The sequence below is a fragment of the Homalodisca vitripennis genome, chromosome 2 (assembly GCF_021130785.1).
Source record: "Homalodisca vitripennis isolate AUS2020 chromosome 2, UT_GWSS_2.1, whole genome shotgun sequence".
In the NCBI taxonomy this organism is placed as follows: domain Eukaryota; kingdom Metazoa; phylum Arthropoda; class Insecta; order Hemiptera; family Cicadellidae; genus Homalodisca; species Homalodisca vitripennis.
The window spans coordinates 141,550,125-141,576,276 of NC_060208.1; the positions used below are offsets into that span (position 1 = coordinate 141,550,125).

A 26,152-nucleotide genomic window follows, 5' to 3' on the forward strand; every position below is an offset into this window, starting at 1 on the left:
TTTTATTTCTGACTTGTTCGTGTCATAACTCTTTGGTGTAATCTTTTTAATTTAAATAAGATTGTAGTTGCTTGAATGCAGTTATTTATCTACATGTGAAAGATTACCCGTCAAAAAAGACAACACCATTGGAGACCTTTAAATTTTCTTTAAAAATGATTTCTTGAATAAATTTTTGATTGTATAAGATATCATTTCTGAATTTCCTTACAAAGAAGCTCAAAACACGTTGCACCGAAAATAGTCTATTAATAGTGTTTTAACTATGTTACTGCCATCTATATGTATTACTACCTTGTATAGATAAACTGAAACAATGATGATATATTCGGTTATAATTTTATTTCATAAGGCGAGTAGAAAACGTAAATACATAATAAATATTATATAACAAAAAATATATTTAAATATTCAGTCAAATATTAAGAATGATCTATCAATGAAATTGAGTAAGACAATCGAAATAGAGTTTATTATAGAATAAAGCAAACCATAATTTCTATCTTAGCATTTCTGAGAAGTTCATAAACTTGGTTTAATCATTTAAGACAATCCGCTTCAATAACATTTACTGCAGAACTAAGTTCATCTGAGTTATACAAAGGGAACTCTTTGTGAATAGAAGCGTCTAAATCAGTAATGTACTTTTATAATTTGTATTATCAAACACTTCATGTTTTAGTATTCTTTGCATATTGGTATGAACAAATTATTTATGTAGATATGCAGACAGCTGAAATTAATATTTATGTAACTTTAGTGTTTTTTTCAAAACAAATGCAATATTATATATATATATATATATATATATATATATATATATATATATATATATATAATATATATATATATATTATATATATGTATGAAAACGCAAGTAAGTAATATATATTTTATAATATTTCTATCTATAGGGATCGTTTAATTTGATTAAATGTAGTACTTAAATCAAATCATATCAATAATGCAATAAAACGCCAAAGAGAATTATGTTTTGATCTTATTTTATTTTGTATTTGCATAGCATCTGAATAGTTTCGTTGCATAAATTTGTCTAATTTGCGAGCATTCCGTGCAAATTAATATTGTGGTGGAAGGTTGAAAAGTATATTTTTAATTACATCTAAATTATACGCCAACTGAAAATAATTACAAAAAAATCAGTTTTTTGTTAGGGACTACTAATGGGTGTGATTAATCATTCATTTCCGGGTAAATAAAATGCAAGAATTATAGGTGAACCGCTAATAAAGAAACCAGCGGCAGAAGCAAATATTTGAGCAGCACAGCGCAGGAGGGGCCCCCCTCCGGCGGGGGGGAGTGGCGAGTGGGCGGAGCATCTTCTTGTCAGCTGTTTAAGTCTTGTCTTGCTCGCGCCATATTGTTTATACTGCAGTTACTTACTTGGACCGTTCAATTCGAACGAGTCAGTCAGTCAGGTGAACAAGTGATCCGGATCGGAGTGTTTCAAAAGACCCGTTCACTTTGAAAGTTTTGTTCAATTTGGCCTGGCAACTGAAATAAATTTGATAATTTTTTTCCAAATCAGGTGAAATGAAAAATGAAATGAAAATGGTTTATTTTCTTAAAAATAGTACAAATTAAAAACACATATACACGTTTTGCAACAAAACGTAAACAAATATATACAATGTCTGAAATCATGTATCAGAGTGTAACAATACGGTACTTATACGTAGTTAATTATTTCTTATTATAATTAAACCTTCCATTAATTCTATTTAATTCAATTAAAATTTGAAGTAAAAAGAGTAGTATAACCGGGATGAGCCTACGTGGGCCTAGGATCTGTGCGTTAGGCTCTGCTCGTGAATATTGGAACTCAAAACTAATAATAGAACAAATAATTTTATAAGTTAAAATAGTAGTTTAATAATTTTTAATATTATTAATGGTTTTATAATTTTTTTTAATCCGGCTGGATGGCAATGACAACAGTGACCACGCAGGTAATTGATGAGTCACATTGATAATGATACGTAACCGAGTATAAATCTAGTTTTGCTGCACTGTCGTATGAAGTATTAATTATGGTAATTATAATGAAGGACAGACCGAATAACAATAAATAGCGAGGAAGGGTTAGAAGTTCAGCGATAACAAGGGACTATAAGTCTATATACTTCTTCGCCATCTAACGTTAGTAAACCATCCTTCATGCGTTTTTTAAACCAGTAAAGATTAGGTAATTGAAACACAGAAGCGAAGTTGTAACTCAAAACACGTTACAGTACAAAACTTGAGAAATATAATACAAATTTGTTACGCTGAATGTTTTTTTTTAATTATAGAAACTGTAATGACGACTTGTTGCGAGTACCGTGTGTTATGAGTATAAGTTGTCAACGCTAAAAGAGTATGAAAATTAATGTATAAGTAAATAAGAATGGTTTTGATTAACAAATTTCTTATAGTCATTAGTTTTTTCTCGAAGCAAATTAATTCTAAAGAATATGTTGTACTCTTAAAGAACATTATTAATTTTTTAGTATTGTTTCTTGTTCAAAAATTATTGGCTCAAGAATAGTTTTGAAAGCGACTTGTTGCGAGTACCGTGTGTTATGAGTATAAGTATAAGCTAAATTGACAAATTTCTTATAGTCATTAGTTCTTCCTCGAAGAAAATTAATTCTAAAGAATATATTGTACTCTTAAAGAACATGGTTTTTTAGTATTGTATTCTGTTAAAAAATTAATGGATTTGAGAGGAGGCGTTCTGTGTAGTAGTGTGCGTAATATTATTTTAATGCCTCAGCCTGGGTATTACGAAAAGTGGTGGGTACTTAATCGATTAAATGTTTAAAATGTGTTGTTATTTATAAAAATAAATTATTTTCAAACAATGCAATGTGTCTGTTTGATGTTTAGTAAATTTATTGAAACATTTGTAGTGAAATAATTTTATGATAAATCAAAGGCATATCAATCAACCAAGTCCATTGTTCATAAGTATTAACGTTTAAAATATTTTAGTATGTATATAGTAACATACAGTTAATTTTTGTTAATCAGTTCTAATAATAATATATATTTTACATTTACTAGATTCCTGAAACAATACATTTTCTTGTTATATATCTGTCCATTAACTGTAAAATATGTTGTTTCTTCCTCTATCCGAACACTTTTTTGCAAGCGGATCCTTTCGTTCACTTGGCCATTCCGTTCAGTCGTTTAATTTGTTGAATACGATGACCGGTAAAACACGCTCTAGCGGGGAAGGGCGTAGTAACTCTGTACTGACCGGTTCAACTGAACGGGTCGCAGCAGTGAACGATACGACCGAGCCAGATTTAGTCAGCTGATTTTATTAGATTGCATTAGAGTGAGCGCGCTGAGCAGTGGTGGGGGATGCTTTGAGGGGCGGCGGAGGGATATTTAACCCCACCCTGCGTGAACTCAAATCAACTAAGGTTTTTTTGTTAGCAGTTTACCTATAAGAACGTATGCGTGTGTCAGCTAGCCCGTAAAGTTTTGCTGTTTAATTGCGTTGTATTAAATACGATTTTATTTTAGGTTTTATTTACAACTATAGTTTTTTTTAACAAATCGCTAAGTTCATTGCTAATCACAAATCTAGTGAAAGCACAAATCTGTAGGCCTATTATAACAATAAGCTGTTATGAATCCAAGACTTGTTTTACAATACTAGTCACACGTACCTCATTTTGTTTGAAAAGATCTTCCTTTATATTTACTTTTTTCATATTTTTTTTATTTCTTATGATCTATAACAGCAACAGTAAATGACAACACAATTTTAAATTATTAGCTTTTACCTCTAAATAGTAGAACACATATTTTTCATATTTGCACTGCTTTAAGAAAGCGTAATTTAGTGAGTCATAAATTCCTTCAAAACTAATTGCCATTGGAATATGAACGTAAATCAGTTATAGTCAATACTCTAATACAAAAACAAAATGAAATACAAGTTTCTAAAACAAAAGTTGCTTAAAAGAACTGCTATTTATAGAAATTTTAAATGTAAATCATTTATATAACTTCAATTATATACATTTAAAAATTATGTTAAACGTTATTAAGTATGTCTAAAACATTTTAGTCTCTTTGTAAATGGTACTCAGACTGTCGTTAATGCATTAAATATTTGAGATGTTTAAGGTAACATAAGCTAATTTATCCAACATTTACATCATGATCAAATGACCGAATACACAAGGAACGGGAATGTTGTTAGTAGGAAAATTAGCTAATTGTATTCAATATTATTTACAGGTGAGCTCGTAAAGAAAGGTTTGAACTTAAAAATCATGAAAACACCTAAAAATGTTCATAACTTCCCATGGTGGTTGAAATGAAGTGTTAACCACTATAAAAACTTAAAAATTAATTTTACAACTTCCCGATGTTCTACTACTCTGATATTTTACAATCATATACATGATACACTCAGCATAAAAATAATTTATTTTTAATTATTTGTATAATTTTTCATGAAGTGATCTTCATGTTTTTTAAGTGAAAATTTTTGATAGGCCCTAAAATGGCTACTGAAACTAAAAAAACCACGCCGGAGTTAAATTACAATAGCCTAAAATATTGGCTTTTTTAGGAAAGTATAATTTTCACATCATCTGTCATTTTCCAAATTTTATCGGTACAAGGAAGCTAAAGTTACTACAGGACTTAATACTTTAGACCGAACATAGATCAAAATGACAGGAAGTAGTCTCTTTTTTATGCGCAAGTATTTTTCAGACTTAAGTATGATATATATATATATATATATATATATATATATATATACTAGCAGACCCGACAGACGTTGTCCTGTACACACGTCTTTAATGCGAAAATTTTAAACTTTGATTAATCTGTAACAATCTGGGCTGTTTTTGATAAAAATGTCTATTAAAAAGTTATTACAATATCTAACTTCATCACATGTACATTTAATCACACTTCGACCAACCGATAGTGTGTGAGTATAACAATGAGTGATGTGAAATGTAGAGGATGTTTTTTAAAATGAAAACTTACTTAATCTGAAGGTAAAAAAGTAGAAACAAACAATTTTATAACAGGTAATATTTTTTCAATTTTACAACTTAATTTACCGTAAATGCCATTGAATGTAACAATATTTTTTGTTAATCTCCTTCAGGAGTATACACAAACAAATTAGATGATTTTCCAATAGGGCTGAAGTATAATAAGTGACCTCCATCACAATCGAATTATTGATATTTCTGAATAGCCTATATAACTACTATCCGAATTAGATTATAGTTATGTAAAGCCTGAAGTAATAATAAACGGCCACCATCACAATCGAATTATTGATATTTCTGAATAGTCTATCTAAACTACCGAATTTCATTATAGTTATTTAAAATAACAGTTTAGTATAGGAACTGGCCAACAGAATTTAATTATATCTAAAAATACTAAATAAGTATTCCGTATAGGGCTGAAGTATAATAAGTGGCCACCATCACAATCAAATTATTGATATTTCTGAATAGCCTATCTAAACTACTAAAATGACGAACTGAATTAGATTATAGTTATTTAAAGGCTGAATTATAATTAGCGGCCAACATCGCAATCAAATTATTGATATTTCTAATTAGGCTATCTAAACTACCGAATTTTTCATTATCTTTATATTTAATATTTCTTGTGTGTGTGTGTATGGAGCTGAACTCCTCCTAAATGAGTGGACCATCTTGGAATGTTTTACATTGTATCCAGCAGAATGCGCTACGATCACAGTTTCAAATGTTTTCTATTTTTAATTCCAGATTTTCCTGACAGTTTGTGCTGCTATCAAATATGTTGTGTTGTTTTGTAACATCGTGTAATTATTGTGTGAGTGCTAATTGTAATATTACATTGATAGAGATTTGTAGATGTTTGAAGTATATAAAAAACTATAGTTATATATTGAAGTTATTGAACTAATTTTGAAAATTTATTGAACGAAGTGAGTATATTGGTCGCATAACATTATAATAATTACAACACAGTTTTAATCAATAATAGTCTTGAAAGCATAGAGTATAAGCATAAACATAATAAAAATAACACCACTTCTTATTTCAATATATTCTGTACTCACTTTGGGAGGATAGAGATTATCCAGATATAAATTTTGAAGTTTTAGCTTTTAAACTGAAATTGACAGTTTGTGCTGCTATCACTGTGGTGTGTGTTGTTTTGTAAGGTTCATGTTTCAAAAGTAAATACGGCAAATAACATTAAAATATAATAGAATGAAGTTTAATAAAAAGTGTACTACATGACCGTGTTATAAGTTTATAAAAGCCAACAGGCAAAAAGAAGAAAATAAAAAATAAAACATCGTGTAATTATTGTGTGAGTGCTAAAATTATAATAGTACATTAATAGAGATTATTGGTCGCATTACCTCAAATAACCTAAGTAGCATACAAATCAAAAGGTTGTGTTTCTATGAGTGAATAACTATTGTTAACAGTTTGGTCACATAAGTTCAAATTAAGCAGCATATAAAATCACATGATTGAATAACTATTCGTCCCTCTTCCACGAAGACGTGGCATTTTTCTGTAAAAATAAAATTCTGTAATAATAGTCCACAATGAATATGAGTAACTTATTGAATATGTAATTTTAATTAAGTTACTTCTAGATAAAAATGTATAACAACGTAGACTATACGGTATCTAAAATACTAAATAAGTTTCCCTATAGGTCTGAAGTAACAATAAGTGGCCACGATCACAATCGAATTATTGATATATCTGAATAGCCTATCTAAACTACTAAAATGACGATCCGAATTAGATTATAGTTACTTAAAGGCTGAAGTGCAATAAGCGGTAACCATCTCAATCGAGTTATTTGATATTTCTGAATAGTCTAATCTAAACTACTTAATTACATTCTGAATTACCTACAATTACAGTGTAGTCTCGAAACTGGCCAACAGAATTTAATTTATCTAATATACTAAATAAGTATTCCCTATAGGTTTGAAGTACAAACTACTGACTTTCATTAATAGTTACTTTAAATTACAGTATAGTATCAGAACTGTCCAACAGAATTTTAATTTTAAAACCAATTCCTTACATTATTAACAATAGTTTTATTGACACATGTGATTCTCTATTAATTTAATATTACAATTAGCACTCACACAATAATTATACGATGATACAAAACAACACACAAATTTGATAGCAGCACAAACTGTCGGGAAAACCTGGAATTAAAATAGAAAAAACATTTGAAACTGCGATCGTAGCACATTCTGCTGGATCCAATTTAAAACATACCAAGATAAAAAACAATTTATTTTATAAACAAAAAATTAACTGATCAATCGCGGGCACACTTAATATTTACGAATTTCAGTTAAAAGTGTATTTTATAAAACTGCCAATTTTATATCTGGATAACATCTATTGATATTCCCCTGATTAGCCTATCTAAACTACCGAATTTCATTATAGTTATTTAAAATTACAGTATAGTATCAGAACTGGCCAACAGAATTTAATTTAAAACCAATTCCTACACAATTAACAATAGTTATTCACACATGTGATTTGTATGCTACTTAATTTTGAACTTATCTGACCAATTTTTGACTGCAGATTAAAAATGTAAATTACAACAAATTATTTTAAATCCATTAGTTTAAAACTTGATTATCTAAAAATGTTAACAATAGTTATTCACACATAGGAACATAACCTTTTGATTTGTATGCTACTTAGGTTATTTGAGGTAATGCGACCAATAATCTCTATTAATGTACTATTATAATTTTAGCACTCACACAATAATTACACGATGTTTTATTTTTTATTTTCTTCTTTTTGCCTGTTGGCTTTTATAAACTTATAACGCGCTACGTAGTACACTTTTTATAACTTCATTCTATTATATTTTAATGTTATTTGCCGTATTTACATTTTGAAACATGAACCTTACAAAACAACACACAACACATTGATTAGCAGCACAAACTGTCAATTTCAGTTAAAAGCTAAAACTTCAAATTTTATATCTGGATAATCTCTATCCTCCAAAGTGAGTACAGAATATATTGAAATAAGGAAGTGGTGTTATTTTTTATATGTTTATGCTTACTCTATGCTTTCAAGACTATTATTGATTAAACTGTGTGTAAAATGTAATAATGTTTACAGAGAACAATTGGTGAAAAATTTAACTTTGCAATCTGCATTAGACTACTGATCAAAGCACTTTATAAATAATGTAAATCTAAATGTAAACAAATGATTTCTGCCTCTTTTGGGTGAACTTCAGCTGAAAATATTAACAGCTGTTAAGTATCAGTTCACTTTTGTATTACGTGTCGTATCGCAGTCTGTCGTATCCAATATAAAACACTCCAACATCAACAAAAATTTATAATTAAAAATTTAATTAAATTTGACCGAATAAATAACTATAATGAAATTCAGTAGTTTGATAGGCTATTCAGAAATATTAATAATTTCGATTGTGATGGTGGCTGCTTATTATACTTCAGCCTTTAAATAACTATAATCCAATTCGGATAGTAGTTTGGATAGGCTAATTCAGAAATATCAATAATTCGATTGTGATGGAGGCGGCCACTTATTATACTTCAGCCCTATCGGAAAACCATGCTAATTTGTTTATGTACATTCCTGAAGGATTAACAAAAAATATTGTACATTCAATAGCATTACGATAAATTAAGTTTGTAAATTAAAAAAAATATACTTGTTATAAAATTATTAATTTAAAATTACAGTATAGAATATCGGAACTGGCCAACAGAATTTAATTTAAAACCAATTCCTACACTATTAAACAATAATAGTTATTCACACATGTGATTTGTATGCTACTTAATTTGAACTTATGTGACCAATTCTGACTTCAGATTAAAAAATGTAAATTACAACAAATTATTTTAAATCCAATTAGTTTAAAACTTGATTATATAGAAAAAACTGTTAACAATATTCACACACAGAAACACAACCTTTTGATTTTGTATGCTACTTAGGTTATGTGAGGTAGGCCTATGCGACCAATATACTCACTTCAATAAATTTGCAAATTGAGTTAAATAACTTTAATAAATAACTATAGTTTTTTATGCACTTCAAACATCTTCAATCTCTATTAATGTATTATAACAATTAGCACTCACACAATAATTACAGAATGTTACAAAACAACGCACAAATTTGATAGCAGCACAAACTGTCGGCTGGAATTAACATAGAAAAACATTATGGCTGTGTTGTAATATTATAATGTTTACGTAGAACAATTGGTGAAACTTCATCTTTGCAATCTGCATTACACTACTGATCAAGCACTTTACAAATTTAAAATATGAACTTTCTAAATTTTAAATGTGAACAAATGTTATTCTGCCTCTTTTTGATGAACTTCAGCTGAAAAATATTCACAGTTGTTAAGTAACAGTTTCACTTTGTATTACGTGTCGTGGCGCAGTCTGGCGGATCCAATGTAAAACACTCCACCATCCAACAACAATTATTAATTAAAAAGTTAATTAAATAAACTATTAAAACTTGACCGAATTATGAATCTAAACCATTCTCGGATCCAACTGAAGACACACAAAAAGTTTCATTAAAATCGGTCCACACCCGTTTTAGGAGGAGTTTAGGACATACACACGCACACAAGAAATATATATAAAAAGACTAGCAGACCCGACAGACGTTGTCCTGTACACACGTCTTTAATGCGAAAATTTTAAAACTTTGATTAATCTTGTAACAACTCTGGCTGTTTTGATAAAAATGTCTATTAAAAAGTTATTACAATATCTAACTTCATCACATGTTACATTTAAATCACACTTCGACCAACCGATAGTGTGTGAGTATAACATGAGTGATGTGAAATGTATAGAGATGTTTTAAATGAAAACTTACTTAATCTGAAGGTAAAAAAGTAGAAACAAACAATTTTTTATAACAGGTATATTTTTTCAATTTTTACAACTTAATTTACCGTAATGCCATTGAATGTACAATATTTTTTGTTAATCCTTCAGGAGTATACACAAACAAATTAGATGATTTTCCAATAGGGCTGAAGTATAATAAGTGACCTCCATCACAATCGAATTATTGATATTTCTGAATAGCCTATATAACTACTATCCGAATTAGATTATAGTTATGTAAAGCCTGAAGTATAATAAACGGCCACCATCACAATCGAAATATTGATATTTCTGAATAGTCTATCTAAACTACCGAATTTTCATTATAGTTATTTAAAATAACAGATTTATTATAGGAAACTGGCCAACAGAATTTAATTTATCTAAAATACTAAATAAGTATACCGTATAGAGGGCTGAAGTATAATAAGTGGCCACCATCACAATCAAATTATTGATATTTCTGAATAGCCTATCTAAACTACTAAAATGACGAACTGAATTAGATTATAGTTATTTTAAAGGCTGAATTATAAATTAGCGGCCAACATCGCAAAAATCAAATTATTGATATTTCTAATTAGGCTATCTAAACTACCGAATTTCATTATCTTTATATTTATATTTTCCTTGTGTGTGTGTGTATGGAGCTGAACCTCCTCCTAAATGAGTGGACCATCTTGGAATGTTTTACATTGTAATCCAGCAGAATGCGCTACGATCACAGTTTCAAATGTTTTCTATTTTAATTCCAGATTTTCCTGACAGTTTTGTGCTGCTATCAAATATGTGTGTTGTTTTGTAACATCGTGTAATTATTGTGTGAGTGCTAATTGTAATATTACATTGATAGAGATTGTAGATGTTTGAAGTATATAAAAAACTATAGTTATATATTGAAGTTATTGAACTAATTTTTGAAAATTTATTGAACGAAGTGAGTATATATGGGTCGCATAACATTATAATATTACAACACAGTTTTAATCAATAATAGTCTTGAAAGCATAGAGTAAAGCATAAACATATAAAAATAACACCACTTCTTATTTCAATATATTCTGTACTCACTTTGGAGGATAGAGATTATCCAGATATAAATTTTTGAAGTTTTAGCTTTTAACTTGAAATTGACAGTTTGTGCTGCTATCACTGTGTGTGTGTGTTGTTTTGTAAGGTTCATGTTTCAAAAGTAAATACGGCAAATAACATTAAAATATAATAGAATGAAGTTATAAAAAGTGTACTACATGACCGTGTTATAAGTTTATAAAAGCCAACAGGCAAAAAGAAGAAAATAAAAAAATAAAACATCGTGTAATTATTGTGTGAGGTGCTAAAATTATAATAGTACATTAATAGAGATTATTGGTCGCATTACCTCAAAACAACCTAAGTAGCAATACAAATCAAAAGGTTGTGTTTTCTATGAGTGAATAACTATTGTTAACAGTTTGGTCACATAAGTTCAAATTAAGCAGCATATAAATCACATGATAGAATAACTATTCGTCCCTCTTCCACGAAGACGTGGCATATTTTTTTCTGTAAAAATATAAATTCTGTATAATAGTCCACAATGAAATATGAGTAACTTATTGAATATTGTAATTTTAATTAAGTAACTTTCTAGATAAAAAAAGTATAACAACGTAGACTACGGTATCTAAAATACTAAATAAGTATTCCCTATAGGTCTGAAGTACAATAAGTGGCCACGATCACAATCGAATTATTGATATATCTGAATAGCCTATCTAAAACTACTAAAATGACGATCCGAATTAGATTTATAGTTACTTAAAGGCTGAAGTGCAATAAGCGGTAACCATCTCAATCGAGTTATTGATATTTCTGAATAGTCTATCTAAACTACTTAATTACATTCTAAATTACTACAATTACAGTGTAGTCTCGAAACTGGCCCAACAGAATTTAAATTTATCTAATATACTAAATAAGTATTCCCTATAGGTTTGAAGTACAAACTACTGACTTTCATTATAGTTACTTTAAATTACAGTATAGTATCAGAACTGTCCAACAGAATTTAATTTAAAACCAATTCCTACATTATTAACAATAGTTATTGACACATGTGATTCTCTATTAATTTAATATTACAATTAGCACTCACACAATAATTATAACGATGATACAAAACAACACACAAATTTGATAGCAGCACAAACTGTCGGGAAAACCTGGAATTAAAATAGAAAAACATTTGAAACTGCGATCGTAGCACATTCTGCTGGATCCAATTTAAAAACATACCAAGATAAAAAACAATTTATTTATAAACAAAAAATTAACTGATCAATCGCGGGCACACTTAATATTTACGAATTTCAGTTAAAAGTGTATATTTTATTAAAACTGCCAATTTTTATATCTGGATAACATCTATTGATATTCCCTGATTAGCCTATCTAAACTACCGAATTTCATTATAGTTATTTAAAATTACAGTATAGTATCAGAACTGGCCAACAGAATTTAATTTTAAAACCAATTCCTACACGAATTAACAATAGATTATTCACACATGGTGATTTGTATGCTACTTAATTTGAACTTATCTGACCAATTTTGACTGCAGATTAAAAATGTAAATTACAACAAATTATTTAAATCCATTAGTTTAAAACTTGATTATCTAAAATGTTAACAATAGTTATTCACACATAGGAACATAACCTTTTGATTTGTAATGCTACTTAGGTTATTTGAGGTTAATTGCGACCAATAATCTCTATTAATGTACTATTATATAATTTTAGCACTCACACAATAATTACACGATGTTTTATTTTTTATTTTCTTCTTTTTTGCCTGTTGGGCTTTATAAACTTAAAACGCGGCCACGTATACACTTTTTATAAACTTCATTCTATTATATTTTAATGTTATTTGCCGTATTTACTTTTGAAACATGAACCTTACAAAACAACACACACACATTTGATAGCAGCACAAACTGTCAATTTCAGTTAAAAGCTAAAACTTTCAAATTTTTATATCTGGATAATCTCTATCCTCCAAAGTGAGTACAGAATATATTGAAATAAGAAGTGGTGTTATTTTTATATGTTTATGCTTACTCAATGCTTTCAAGACTATTATTGATTAAACTGTGTTGTAATATTATAGATGTTTACAGAGAACAATTGGTGAAAATTTAACTTTGCAATCTGCATTAGACTACTGATCAAGCACTTTATAATAATTAATGTACAAAATGTAAACAAATGTTTTCTGCCTCTTTGGTGAACTTCAGCTGAAAATATTAACAGCTGTTAAGTATCACAGTTCACTTTGTATTACGTGGTCGTATCGCAGTCTGTCGTATCCAATATAAAACACTCCAACATCAACAAAAATTTATAATTAAAAAATTTAATTATATTTGACCGAATAAATAACTATAATAAAAATTCAGTAGTTTGGATAGGCTATTCAGAAATATTAATAATTCGATTGTGATGGTGGCTGCTTATTATACTTCAGCCTTTAAATAACTATAATCCAATTCGGGATAGTAAGTTTGGATAGGCTATTCAGAAATATCAATAATTCGATTGTGATGGAGGCCACTTATTATACTTCAGCCCTATCGGAAAAAACCATCTAATTTGTTTATGTACATTCCTGAAGGATTAACAAAAAAATAATGTGTACATTCAATAGCATTACGATAAATTAAGTTGTAAATTAAAAAAATATACTTGTTATAAAATTATTAATTTAAAATTACAGTATAATATCGGAACTGGCCAACAGAATTTAATTTAAAACCAATTCCCTACACTATTAACAATAAGTAGTTATTCACACATGTGATTTGTATGCTAACTTAATTTGAACTTATGTGACCAATTCTGACTTCAGATTAAAAAATGTAAATTAACAACAAATTATTTTTAAAATCCAATTAGTTTTAAAACTTGATTATATAAACTGTTAACAATATTCACACACAGAAACACAACCTTTTGATTTGTATGCTACTTAGGTTATGTGAGGTAGGCCTATGCGACCAATATACTCACTTCAATAAATTTTGCAAATTGAGTTAAATAACTTTAATAAAATAACTATAGTTTTTTATGCACTTCAAACATCTTCAATCTCTATTAATGTATTATAACAATTAGCACTCACACAATAATTACAGAATGTTACAAAAACAACGCACAAATTTGATAGCAGCACAAACTGTCGGCTGGAAATTAAACATAGAAAAACATTATGGCTGTGTTGTAATATTTAATAATGTTTTACGTAGAACAATTGGTGAAACTTCATCTTTGCAATCTGCATTACACTACTGATCAAGCACTTTACAAAATTTAAAAATATGAACTTTCTAAATTTTAAATGTGAACAAATGTTTCTTTCTGCCTCTTTGATGAACTTCAGCTGAAAATATTCACAGTTGTTAAGTAACAGTTCACTTTGTATTAACGTGTCGTGGCGCAGTCTGGCGGATCCAATGTAAAACACTCCACCCTCAACAACAATTTATTATTAAAAAGTTAATTAAATAAACTATTAAAACTTGACCGAATTATGAATCTAAAAACCATTCTCTCGGATCCAACTGAAGACACACAAAAAGTTTTCATTAGAATCGGTCCACCCGTTTAGGAGGATTTTAGGACCATACACACGCACACCAAGAAATATATATATAAAGATATATGTATATAATATATTCTAAATAAGTAAGTTTTCTAACATTAAAATTCTAAACAAAAATATATTTCAACTCACAATTTTTATTTCTATATATAATGTTTTAAATATAGCTAAAATATAGGCATATATAGTATATTAAGTTTTAAATATATCTTTGGATGAATTATACTGCTATGATTGATAAGGTGAAGAAATTATGTATACACTTTTGCTTGTTGTTATATATTAAAATCAACAAACCAGGGTTCTTTTACTTCATCAAGTCATTATACACCTCATACATAATGTACACATTACACAGTATATATACTTACTAAAGGCCGAACATCTTTTTATCTCTGTTATACATTTCACATGGCCCAGTGATCTACCTTCGATCTTATCAAAAAGAATAAAGGGGAGAGAAGGTACAGAAAAAGGTAGACAGAACTGCTAAAAAGTGCAACATTCAAAGGCAGAATTTCAGCCCACAGAAGTCAGTACCACAGTTCGACGATACTGTGGAACTAACAAAAACAAGAGACTGGCTCTCCCAAATGGCGCGCAGATGTTTGGTTCAGGTAGAAGTTCTGTCTAGTTAATCTCCTAAAGATGCAACAATTACCTAACAACTTTTCATTTGATACAAAAGGAACAACTCTCTTTAGTAATATGACACAATGGGACCAATGAAGAGTGAAATTTATATATCTTTAAGACTTTTAATCTATACCATACATTACTCTCTGAATGTATGGAACGAGGTATTGCAAATTTTGTTTCTATAACATACTATTTAGAAATGACCACTTTCGAGATAAGAATGTATCTTTTGCACGGGGGGGGACTTTCGTGTGCATCATGAAACGTAACGTCAAGCTTGTTAGATTTCAGTGGCTATCCAGACGTGGTAGAGACAGGTTATTTATGCAAAACTATTTCATACAAAAATTATTCTATCGTGTTCTTTTAACGAATTTATACTTATTATGATACATGGCTGCGGAATACCATATTCTTATGATAACCTAAAATATTCTAAATCGGGTAATAATGAAAAGGTTAAGGTAGTATTTGTGAATAAATATTGGTAATAGTTTGGTAATATAATTATACAGGCATAGAAATTGGTTATACAATTATCCTACGTGCAATATTAAAATTTTAATTTCTTAGAGTTAGTTAAAAGGTTTTAAATTATAGGAATAGAATAAATTTATAGACAATGCATAATATATTCTAAACAGAAACTATTGGATTTTTCTTTTTTTAAATGTGCATATTAACTGACGCAGAAGAATTCTTCATATATAAAATTGGGATTTATACAGGGGATAGCTTACATCTATTTGCCAAAGGAAAGTAAAATTCATCTTAGTTGTTAATGAAAAAACAGAAATACAGTTTTTTCCCTTGTAAGGTTTAACAAAATTAATTATATTATTCGATTTATGACTTTTGGTTTATTCCAGTATGTTATTAAATGAAATTCATTTAAATGTTGAAACTTTTAAGACGACAGTGATTTCTTTTAAAAATCCTTACTATTTTAAACTAAAATTGTTCTGGAGCGTTTGTGGAAAATGCATATTTACAGGTTGAGATTACGCATGAGATACAGGATTGCAGAGAATTGTATTCTTTTTGACCGCAAATATTCTAAAACTGGAAAGTTATAGAACTGTAAAATGAATACTCGCAAGATTTTTATGTTCACAGGCCGTTATAGGAAGTAGTCACTCCTGCTGGTCAGTCCTGCGACTGAATTTAATTTTTTGGAAATATTATTATGTAGCATTTTATTTAAATCATAGTTCACTACTACAATATATATCTAAGAAAATTAAATTAAAAATTTGTATACCTTAAAATTGGTAAGGATGACTTTTTATATAATGTTGGCTAAACAACACGCAGTGTTACAAAACACCGTTATCAGAATAACAGTGTGTGAAAGAGAGAGTCCGCTGAATATATTTCAGGTCATGAATGTAAAACTGTTTTCTACTTCTTTTGTATAGTATTCAGATAAAAAGCATGGCTTTTCTTTCTCAACACAAGGAATTTACATTATTTAGTCTGGATTCTGGAAACCAGTTTGGTATGACTGACATGTCACTCACCTGTTAAAGTATTATAATCTAAAATCTTCATTTTATTCGAAAATCTTTTGACAAACTTCTGACAGCAGAATAACAACGTTAAATTTAGTTAATATACTCGTACATCGTATTAAAACAAATCGAAACCATTTAAATTGTAACATTTCAGATATAAAAATTTGTGAATATAATAACAATACATATTAATTCCAGGACAAAAGATTTGAACTAAATGCATTACACTTAAAACTTCATATATAAAATTTACACATTTATTCTTAGACTGTTATTATACTATACAATTCACACAATGCATTCACAGCTTAATGCATAGCCGTATACACACCTGTACATTGTATACAGGAAATTAAATCATTCCGAATTTGCATGCATTTAAAATAGAAAACATAAATAAAATTATAAATGAATTACAATACAGGTTACTCCGCATCATTTAAGAGAAAAAACGTTGGAGTTTTACGTTAAGCAGTGACATGTGTTATCTAAACATACCTTATGTGACAGATATAAACTAATGAATGTTATCAGGCCTGAACAAATTACCAAACCAATCGCTGGTGCTAGAGGGTATTTAAATTAAATAACGAGTTTTACCTGATTAGGATCGCAATGTCCTCTACATTTATTGGGTGAGTTTATTTAATTGTAAATTAATACAAGCCGATAGTTATAATAACCAATAATACGATATAAATATCAATCTCGCTGTAATGTAACATGTAATACAATAAAAATTTACTTTTTCTGAAATCTTAAACCTGTTAACCTTTATATTGTTATTTTATAAGTAAATATCACTTTCACCTAATACAATTAGATATACTTTACATGTTTGTAAATTAAATAAGCAAAATATATTATACCGTGCCTTAAATTTTTACTAAGCTTAATATTCATAAAATTATATCATATTATTTGAAAAACGAAGTAGTAAAAATTTTAGTAGAAAAAAATCGAATGGATGAGTAAATATATAAGAAGACAATTTTACATGAAGGACATTCGTCGTTATCTGTTAGACGTGATAATGTTTAAACTTTTTGGTTGTTTCCATATTTTTGGCTCCCAATTCAATATGTTCTCATACTACAGTTTATATGGATGTAACGAAAAGACTAGTATTTATTGCCCTTTAAAGATAACTCACTCGATAATATACTGTATCACGTCAGGAATTTTTCACTTTACGAAAAATATGTAAATCTGAGAATATAAGATTTTTGGGGGTGTAATACAGCCAGCTTAAATGACTAACTTACATAAAACAATGTAGTTTTATTTGTATCCAAACATATCTGGTTTAATCGAACTAAACTTTTCATTTTTATTCTCCAAATTAAAGGATTGCATCGGGATTATGAAGTGTTTAAATACTACTGTCAACAATATGGGTTCTGAATAAAGCCTCCTTCAAAATACGAAAAAGATATGTGAATAACTTCTTTCAGCTTCTGCTTCAGCTAAGGCTGCGCAAAGGCAATAAAAACAATTCTCTATAGCGAGCAATATGGTAATTAAAATGCACTTTCAAAAAATAAAAATTTCTTTTACTAGTACCATTTTTTTTGAAAGTCAAATAAAAAAAGGTTTGGAACAACAATATTTATACCATAGTTAAAAGAAATGATTACGTTCGTAGTAAACTATTGTTATTTATTTTTATGGACAGATAGCGTGGTCAGTAATAATTGGAAAGTATTAATTAGGCCGGGGCTGTAAATATTATTTGTAAACTGTTTGATATTATTTGGGATGACTTTCAAAGAACATTTTAAGATTGCAGATAAAAGATAGAAACAAATAATTGCCGGGAAACTGTAGTAGATTACAACATAATTTAAATTGAAACACATTTGTGGTAAAATTTTTCGTAGCAGACTGCAAACTGTTTTATTTAATGAGTTCTTTCTCAAGGAATTTAAATATACGTTCAATTGTAGCACAAGCGCTGATTCCTTCAGTATCCTCAGACATTAAATATAAAAATTGTATGTTAAAATAATGAAATTATATAGCACTGACATTTTGTAAAACATTTGAAATAGAGCTTTATTGACTGGCGCAAACCATAGTAAAATTATAACTCAGCTTTTCTCAGAATAGTATTGAATTGGTTTTGATAGTTTAATACAATACATATAAAAAGTATACTACAGCACTGAAGTTCATATTTCGTTCACATTGAACCATTTGTAAATAAAACCATCTAAGTCAGTAATGTAATTTTATTTCATAAAACTTCTTAGGATTTAATGGAACTTGGATTTGGCTACGTAGTAAAGAATGAACGTGATTATACTCCATGATTTAGTCGATATTCATATAATTTTATTTATATATTAAAAATTATTCCAAACAATATTTATCAAAATCTGTTTAAGGTAAAAAATATCTAAATATACCAGTATTAAAATTGACGCAGTTACTTTTTACCACTGTTTTTATTGAAATACATTGTCTAGAATATGTCAACAGCCATACAGTATATCAGACAGTAACAGTTCACTCATAACGATTCCCACGTAGTATCCAGCAGCAGTTACCTGAAATCAGCCATGATCAATGTTGTTGTAACCGATCTATAGGTCCCTAAAGTAACGTGTGTCTTATGTGGTATTCAGTCGTCTTCAGAGAATGATTCATATACTCGTTGTCAACCAACATAAAAAACCAAATAATGTATTATGTTGTTTTCAATATTTTTGGTTTAAATACAAATAACTATTTACTTAATGTATTTTTACATTTAATTTAAAATTTTTTTTTACGTAGGGGGGAATGCATTTGCGCACGGAGTGTGGGACTCCCTTGCGGACTACCCACTAAACCCCCTACGGGCCACGGAGAGCCCAGGCCGGAACCCTTTCGGATGACATCTTGCCTGGTCCGTGTGTCTTATGTCTCAACCAGGACAAAACTACTTGTTTCGGAAGCTAGGGGGTCAGCCAGGCATCCGTCTTCACGCTTCTGATGAAGGATCGCATGTACGTGAGTGGTGACTGCATTCCAGGCGTCCTCATTCTGCAGCATCATCTCCACAATGGTCTCTGCCGTAACATCACCCACTGTGGTGGCGAGCGTTTGCCTGGCCTCGGTGAAGCGCCCGCAAGCGAAGAAGGTGTGATGAACATCATCATCTTCCTCCGGGCAGTAAGCACACCAAGGCGACCTGACTTTTCCCATCCTGTAGAGGTACTTCCTAAAAGTAACCGTGCCCCGTCAGGAACTGACACAGGTAGAAATCTATCTCCCCGTGGCCACGATCTATCCAGGATTGAAGCTCTCGAATGAGACGGAAGGTCCAGCGGCCGTCCAATCCTTCTTCCGTCCACCTCCGCTGCCAAACCTGCAGAGTATCCGCCCTGGCAGCAGCCAAGGCATCCTTTCTACCCCCCGCTCGGCAGCCTCCCGGAAGACGGTCTGTCTCTCGATGGCCAGCAGGTCAATAGGAATCACCGCAGCCACCACGACCGCCACGGCTGAAACCGGAAACGGTGCGATAGGCGCAGGCGACCCTAAGTGCCGCTCTTTCTCTGTACCGATAACAGCTTTTGACTGTATCGCCTTATCCTCATGACACCCGCCCAAACCTCTGCGCCATACAGAAGGGTTTGAGTTTACAGTAGACATGAGGTGGCGTCTCTTACTTGAACTAGGGCTTCCTACGTTAGCCATCAGCCTGCCGAGAGACATAACCACCTTAGAGGCTTTGTCACACACCGCCTGAATGTGCTCCCAATACCGAAGACAGCAGTCGAGTAACACACCCAGGTACTTCGCCGCAGTCCTTGTCCGAACCTCGGTCACCCCCCACATTCATAGAGATCAGAGTGGGGATTCTCCGTCGAGTGAGCATAACGATTTCGGTCTTGGAGACCGCCAGCTCAAGTCCATGGCTCGTCATCCAGGCATTGACCCGAATCATTACCTGATTAAGGCGTAACTGTGCCAAGTCCGGCGTCCTCGCCGTGATGACTGCAGCCACGTCATCAGCATAACCCACGAGGTAGACGTCGTGGGGCATCTCGAGGCGAAGCAAACCATCGTATGAAACATTCCCATAGGTCTGGGCCGAGAATATACCCTTGAGCCGCACCGGCAGTGACCTCTTTTGTTCTCCTTCCGTCTTTGGTTTCATACAATAGCCGTCGGTTCTTCAGGTAGTCCTGCACAATGACCAGGAGATAGTCGGGCACACTGAAGTCCCGCTGCAACGCCCTCTAGCATGTCCCTCCCACCGAGCAGAGTTAAACGCGTTTTTTACGTCAAGTGTAACCAACAGCACAATCGGCCGAGCCTGGTGACAAGCTGTTTCGGCCTGCTGGACGGCACTGATCACCTCTGTAATGGCGTTCAGAGTTGAGTGTCCGCTTTCGAAAGCCATGCTGCCGGGGAGAGAGATCTCCGGCGGCCTTCGATGGACGACAGCAACCTGGGTTTCAGCAACCTTTCATAGAGCTTCCCCGCGGTGTCAAGCATACAAAGTGGCCTGTATGCCGACGGGGAGTTCGGATCACTTTTGCCTTTGCTGATCAGCGCCAACCTAAGCAAACCTCCAGCGCGACGGGAAACACACCCGCTACCAAACATGCATTAAACATGTCAGCAGCAAGAGCGGATAACTCGCCGCCACAATCTTCAAAACCTCAGCTGGAATGCCATCAGGTCCAGGAGCCATCTTGTTGCGCATGGTAGACACCGCCGCTACAAGCTCCTGCTCCGTAAAAATGGGAACGTCTGGTACCGGTCTCGCTACTCTCTCCTCCCCGCCTTACAGGGTGACTTGGGAAGAGAGCTTCCACGATCGTCGAAATCATTCCAGCAGGCATTTCCGTGCTTTTCCCTATTCCTCCTAGCTTTGTTCGCACAAGTTTGTATCCTCTTCCCCAAGGGTCCGAAGTCCACTTCCTGGCAGAGCTCACGCCAGCATCGTGCTTTGCTCAAACGAATTGCTGCACTCAGAGCTTTCTTAGCAGCCTTGTGCTCTGCCGACCTAGTTTATAGCTTCAGGCCGGTTTCGAGCTCGCTGCGCTCTACGTCTGCACTTTAGTGCAGTTTCTCCTGAGCTCGCCAATTTTGTCCTGTCCACCAGAAGGCTTGGCGACGGCCCCGGTAAGGTCGTTTCCGAGGCATTGACGAATTGCAAGCGTGTTCTATCAGTTTCATGGAAGAGTCGATATAAGCCTCAACCTCAGCTGTTTCAGTGGACACGGGAAACCCCGGAACACCAGCCTCGATACTACGATCTAGCTGCTCGACAAGTTTTCCCCTGTCCAGCTTAGCCAGATTCCAGCCAAGAGTGTTTCGGGTATTCGCTAGCCGCGGCAGCCGATATCGATGAGATGGAAAGCGATGAACTCGTGGTCACTAGCAGTGTAGACGTCCATCACTCGCCATTCCACTACTAAAGGAAACAAATCGTCCGATACCATCGTAATGTCTGGTATTGACTCACCGAGAGTGCTTCGGAAGGTCGGCCTTGTCCCTCTATTCGCGACTTCCAAATCGAGTCTCGAGACCATCTCCAAAATATGTCTTCCCCTCACGTTAGTCACGGGCATACCCCATTCGACCGCACGGGCGTTGAAGTCACCCGCCACTATAACACGCCCAGGGACGCTTCGGCGACTGTCTTCCAGCGCTTCCAACCTTTCCAGGTACTCTCGCGCGGAGTAATTGGGGGAGAGGTACACACTGTAAAATGGTAACGCTGTTCAACTTAACCCAGACATAACCGTCACCGGATTCATGACTCAGTACGCGGACCCCACGACTGTCTGCGATCCAAACAGCCGCAGTGCCGATTCCATCGTAAAACCAAGATGAGCTGGTTTTGGTTCGGACGGGGTTCACTGACGATCACTATCTGGGCTTTGGTCTCACAGGCCAGCTGTTCAAGGATTGCGTCCGCAGCGTGACATCTCTGCAGATTGGCCTGGATAAATCGGATCATTTTCGTGGCCTAGCACGGGCTTTCCTGTCGTCCAGGGCTTTCTTGAAAACCCCGCAGGCACCTGATCCTGGAACATGATCTGTCTTTGATCCAGGGTTTCCGGTACATAAAAACGCAAGAAGGAGCCCCCGTGCAAACCGCCGCCTTGTGTTCGGCGCTGCCGCATTTCCAACAGTTACTGCTCCTATCCGGTCCGGAACAGTTTTCCTCCTAGTTGTGACCGTAGCCGAGACAGCGGAAGCATCTGTCCACCTCCACACGTCCCCGAATCCGGCAGACGACCCACCCGACCTTGATCTTCCCTTTTGGAGTACTGTCAAGGAGTCACTCTCGAGCAGCTCAACCACGGCCTTCCTCTGTTCTTGCCGGTTAGGCTTGAAGAGGGTAACCCTAATTTCGCCACCAAGGACAGGAAACTCCCTGCTTAGGGCGTTCCGAGATGTCGGCTTCGGTGGTCAAGGCATCCAGATCTAGGATCTCTAGCCTTGCCTTAGGAACAATGGAGCGAACATCGCCCCTGTCGCCCACCGCCTTCTGTATCGCCTCCTGGAGTTTCCTTCTGTCGTCGCATTTTGCGATTTCCAGTAATACTCCTCCCGTGATAGTCTTCCTTATGTGGCGTACCACGGTGCCTGACTCTTCGGGAGTAACTCCAGCCCTCATTGCACCAAGAATCTCGGCGTATGACTTGCCAGCTTTAGGCTTTGACAATCACCACCTGCCTCCCAGGCCTGGAAACGCGGGAGTTTCTCCGCTTCTTTACTTGTGGGGGAGGAGGTGGAGGTAGGTCTTGCCTCTTCCCGCTCTTATCTACGGCCTTCGCTTTCCCTTTTTTCTTTTTTGAGACTACCGAGGGCGAAACTCGCTCTCTTCTGTCTCGTTGACAGAAGCAGGCTCTCCGGCGTCTCTCTGCCGCTTTTCCTCCCTTGGATGTTCAGGGGGACTTCCGGCCGCTCTTTTCCCAGCCGTGGTAGAGGCTGCTGCCACCATAGATGGTGATGGGGCCTGAGTCTCTTTTTCGCAACTTTCTCTCTGCAGTCTCTCCATCGATATCTTCCAGACCTGCCAAAATGTACCGATCAGATCTAGAGACGACTCCAGAGAGATCATGCCATTCCTGACTGCCGTTCTTAGCTCTTTTGTCTCGACGTAGCTGCTCGCATGTCGAGAAGGACGTCTTTCATCCTCTTTACCCTCCGTGAAGATGGTGTCCGCCGCATACTCCATGTTCTTTCTTCCCATCGGGGGAAAGCCAAGGGAAAAAAATATTTCCTGACTTCTGACTGGTGTCTCCTCCGACTGAAAACTCATCAGAGACAACCCGGTGTACCCGTCACCTGTGAGGCACAGGAAGCCATGGCCTGCAGAGATGCCGAAGGCGGAGTCTCGCTATGAGTCGCGAAGGAGGGGATCTTAATAAACGACTACTCTTAGCAAACGGGTCTGCAGTACACGAAGGGAGAGGGGGAATTCCTTCTCCAACCTTTCTGTATAGTTGTCGATGGGTTTTTGCAATTCTATACTTTAGGTTTACCAGCGCATCGTGCGACAAGTGCGGCCCGGAAAAATCGGGAACGGGTGTACCCTCGAGGACTGAGCCTCTTACCACCCCAATTCCCTGGGGCCCGACCTCCGTACTCCCAAGCACCGGAAACCAGACGTGCCGGGGGCCGACCGTAGCAATGCACAGTCCGACCTCTGCATCCATGGCGCACTTCCTGACTAGGGCCCGAAGGGGCTGGCTCCTGCCGTCATACCAGAGAAAACACCATCGGCAGTGCAAAGCACACATCAGTCCCTGCGACAATTCAGGGACACTCCCCCGGGTTCTCCGGTATGCGCCCGGTCAAAAAGAAGGAGGAAGTGACACCCACGTGGGGTCGAAGAAAAGAAGAGGTTGGGTGAGATTTGCCCAGAAAAGTTAAAAGATGTCGAGCTAAGTTTCGAAAGAGAGAAGAAAGACCTTAGCTCTAGAAGGACTGTGAGGAGAGTCTCACAGCTAGGCTCAGGTAGCCCCGGGGTCGCCAGCCTCCTCGAAGAAAGGGGAGGCCTCCCGTGTAGTCGAAAGCCGACTACCCCTGAGGGAATTTACTCTGGTTTCCCTTCAGAACGAATAAATCTTTCGCCTTTTACTAAAGATTTCCGTGGAGGGGAACACATGATTTAATTTAAATGGGAAACATAACAACTAATTATATTTTATAACATTCGACCTATTTGTTTTTATCACATAAATTAAGGTGCGCAAAACTGCTTTTATTACATAAATTGGAGTCCATAGAGTTTCAATACTACTCTAAAATGTGTATAGTCTTTTATCACAGCTGATTAAATACTAGGAGTTTTTAGCTTACTATGATCTGATATGACTACGATAATAAATTATATTCAGCCTGGGTAAACATATTCAGTACAATAATAATTCTTTTCTGGTTTGTGAAACAATAGCTCAAATTATTATGTACATGTATAATTCAATACTTTCTATCATTTAACTATTTTTGTTTCTTTTTTGTGTATAAATTATTTTTAGTAATATATTACACAGGTTCAATAGTAATCTGATGGAAGATTTAAGTGGTGTGCTAACACAGGATTTATTACAAACTACACCATTTTGTTGTAAGTACTAGCGGCTTGGCTGTTGTATAGTAGAGTTCAGCACTGACTGACGTCAAGATAGCTGCTGCAAGGTCTGATAATGTCTCCTAAAATCGAAAGCAGTAATCAGACTGACCACCCATCTCGATTACTAACAAGAGTGATTAGCTCTTTTTTGTTAGTAACTAAACTCCGATGTGATTAACAAGAAAAGATAATATTTTTTCAATTAATCTCCAAAGATTACCAAGTTTGCTGTGGTGTAGCAATACCCACCTCAGTCTACTATTTTTCAGTAATGAGATTGAAGAGACACACTTCTAGGTATTCTCTGAACTTATTAATGGAACACACAACTCACAACGCCACCTTATAGTAAGTATTAAACTTAAACTACCTTCATAATTTTTTCTGCAATAATAAGCAATCAACTTCACAAACGTCATCATCCTTTTATAATGAGCTCATGTCCAGTGCTAGGTCAGACCAAAGTCAAAACTGGAAAACAACTATATTTCACTTTAAAAGTTTTGCAAGAAACTTGATATGTTGATGTAATAAATTTATAATTTCTGTTGTATGCTAAACTTCTATTGCAAGTAACCTTTTAACTAATACTAAAATTGAAAAATTTTGTCGAAATATTCTTGCAACAAAATATATTTTATGTAAGTGTATACTATCTTTTGTATCAAAATAATACAATATTCCGCAAAATCCCCTGCAGATTCGCAAAAGAAAAAATAATCGGAATAAAACAAACCAAGTTAACTCCGCTAAACATCCAAAAAGACGCAGCAAGTTTAATTTTAAGTTTACTTGGAACTATATCCT

The 26,152-nt window shown here is 34.0% G+C and overlaps 1 pseudogene; it reads left to right on the forward strand.

Moving 5' to 3' along the window:
* Positions 1-24,805: 24,805 nt before the first annotated feature.
* Positions 24,806-24,916, forward strand: LOC124356373 (annotated as a pseudogene).
* The last annotated feature ends 1,236 nt before the right edge of the window (positions 24,917-26,152 follow it).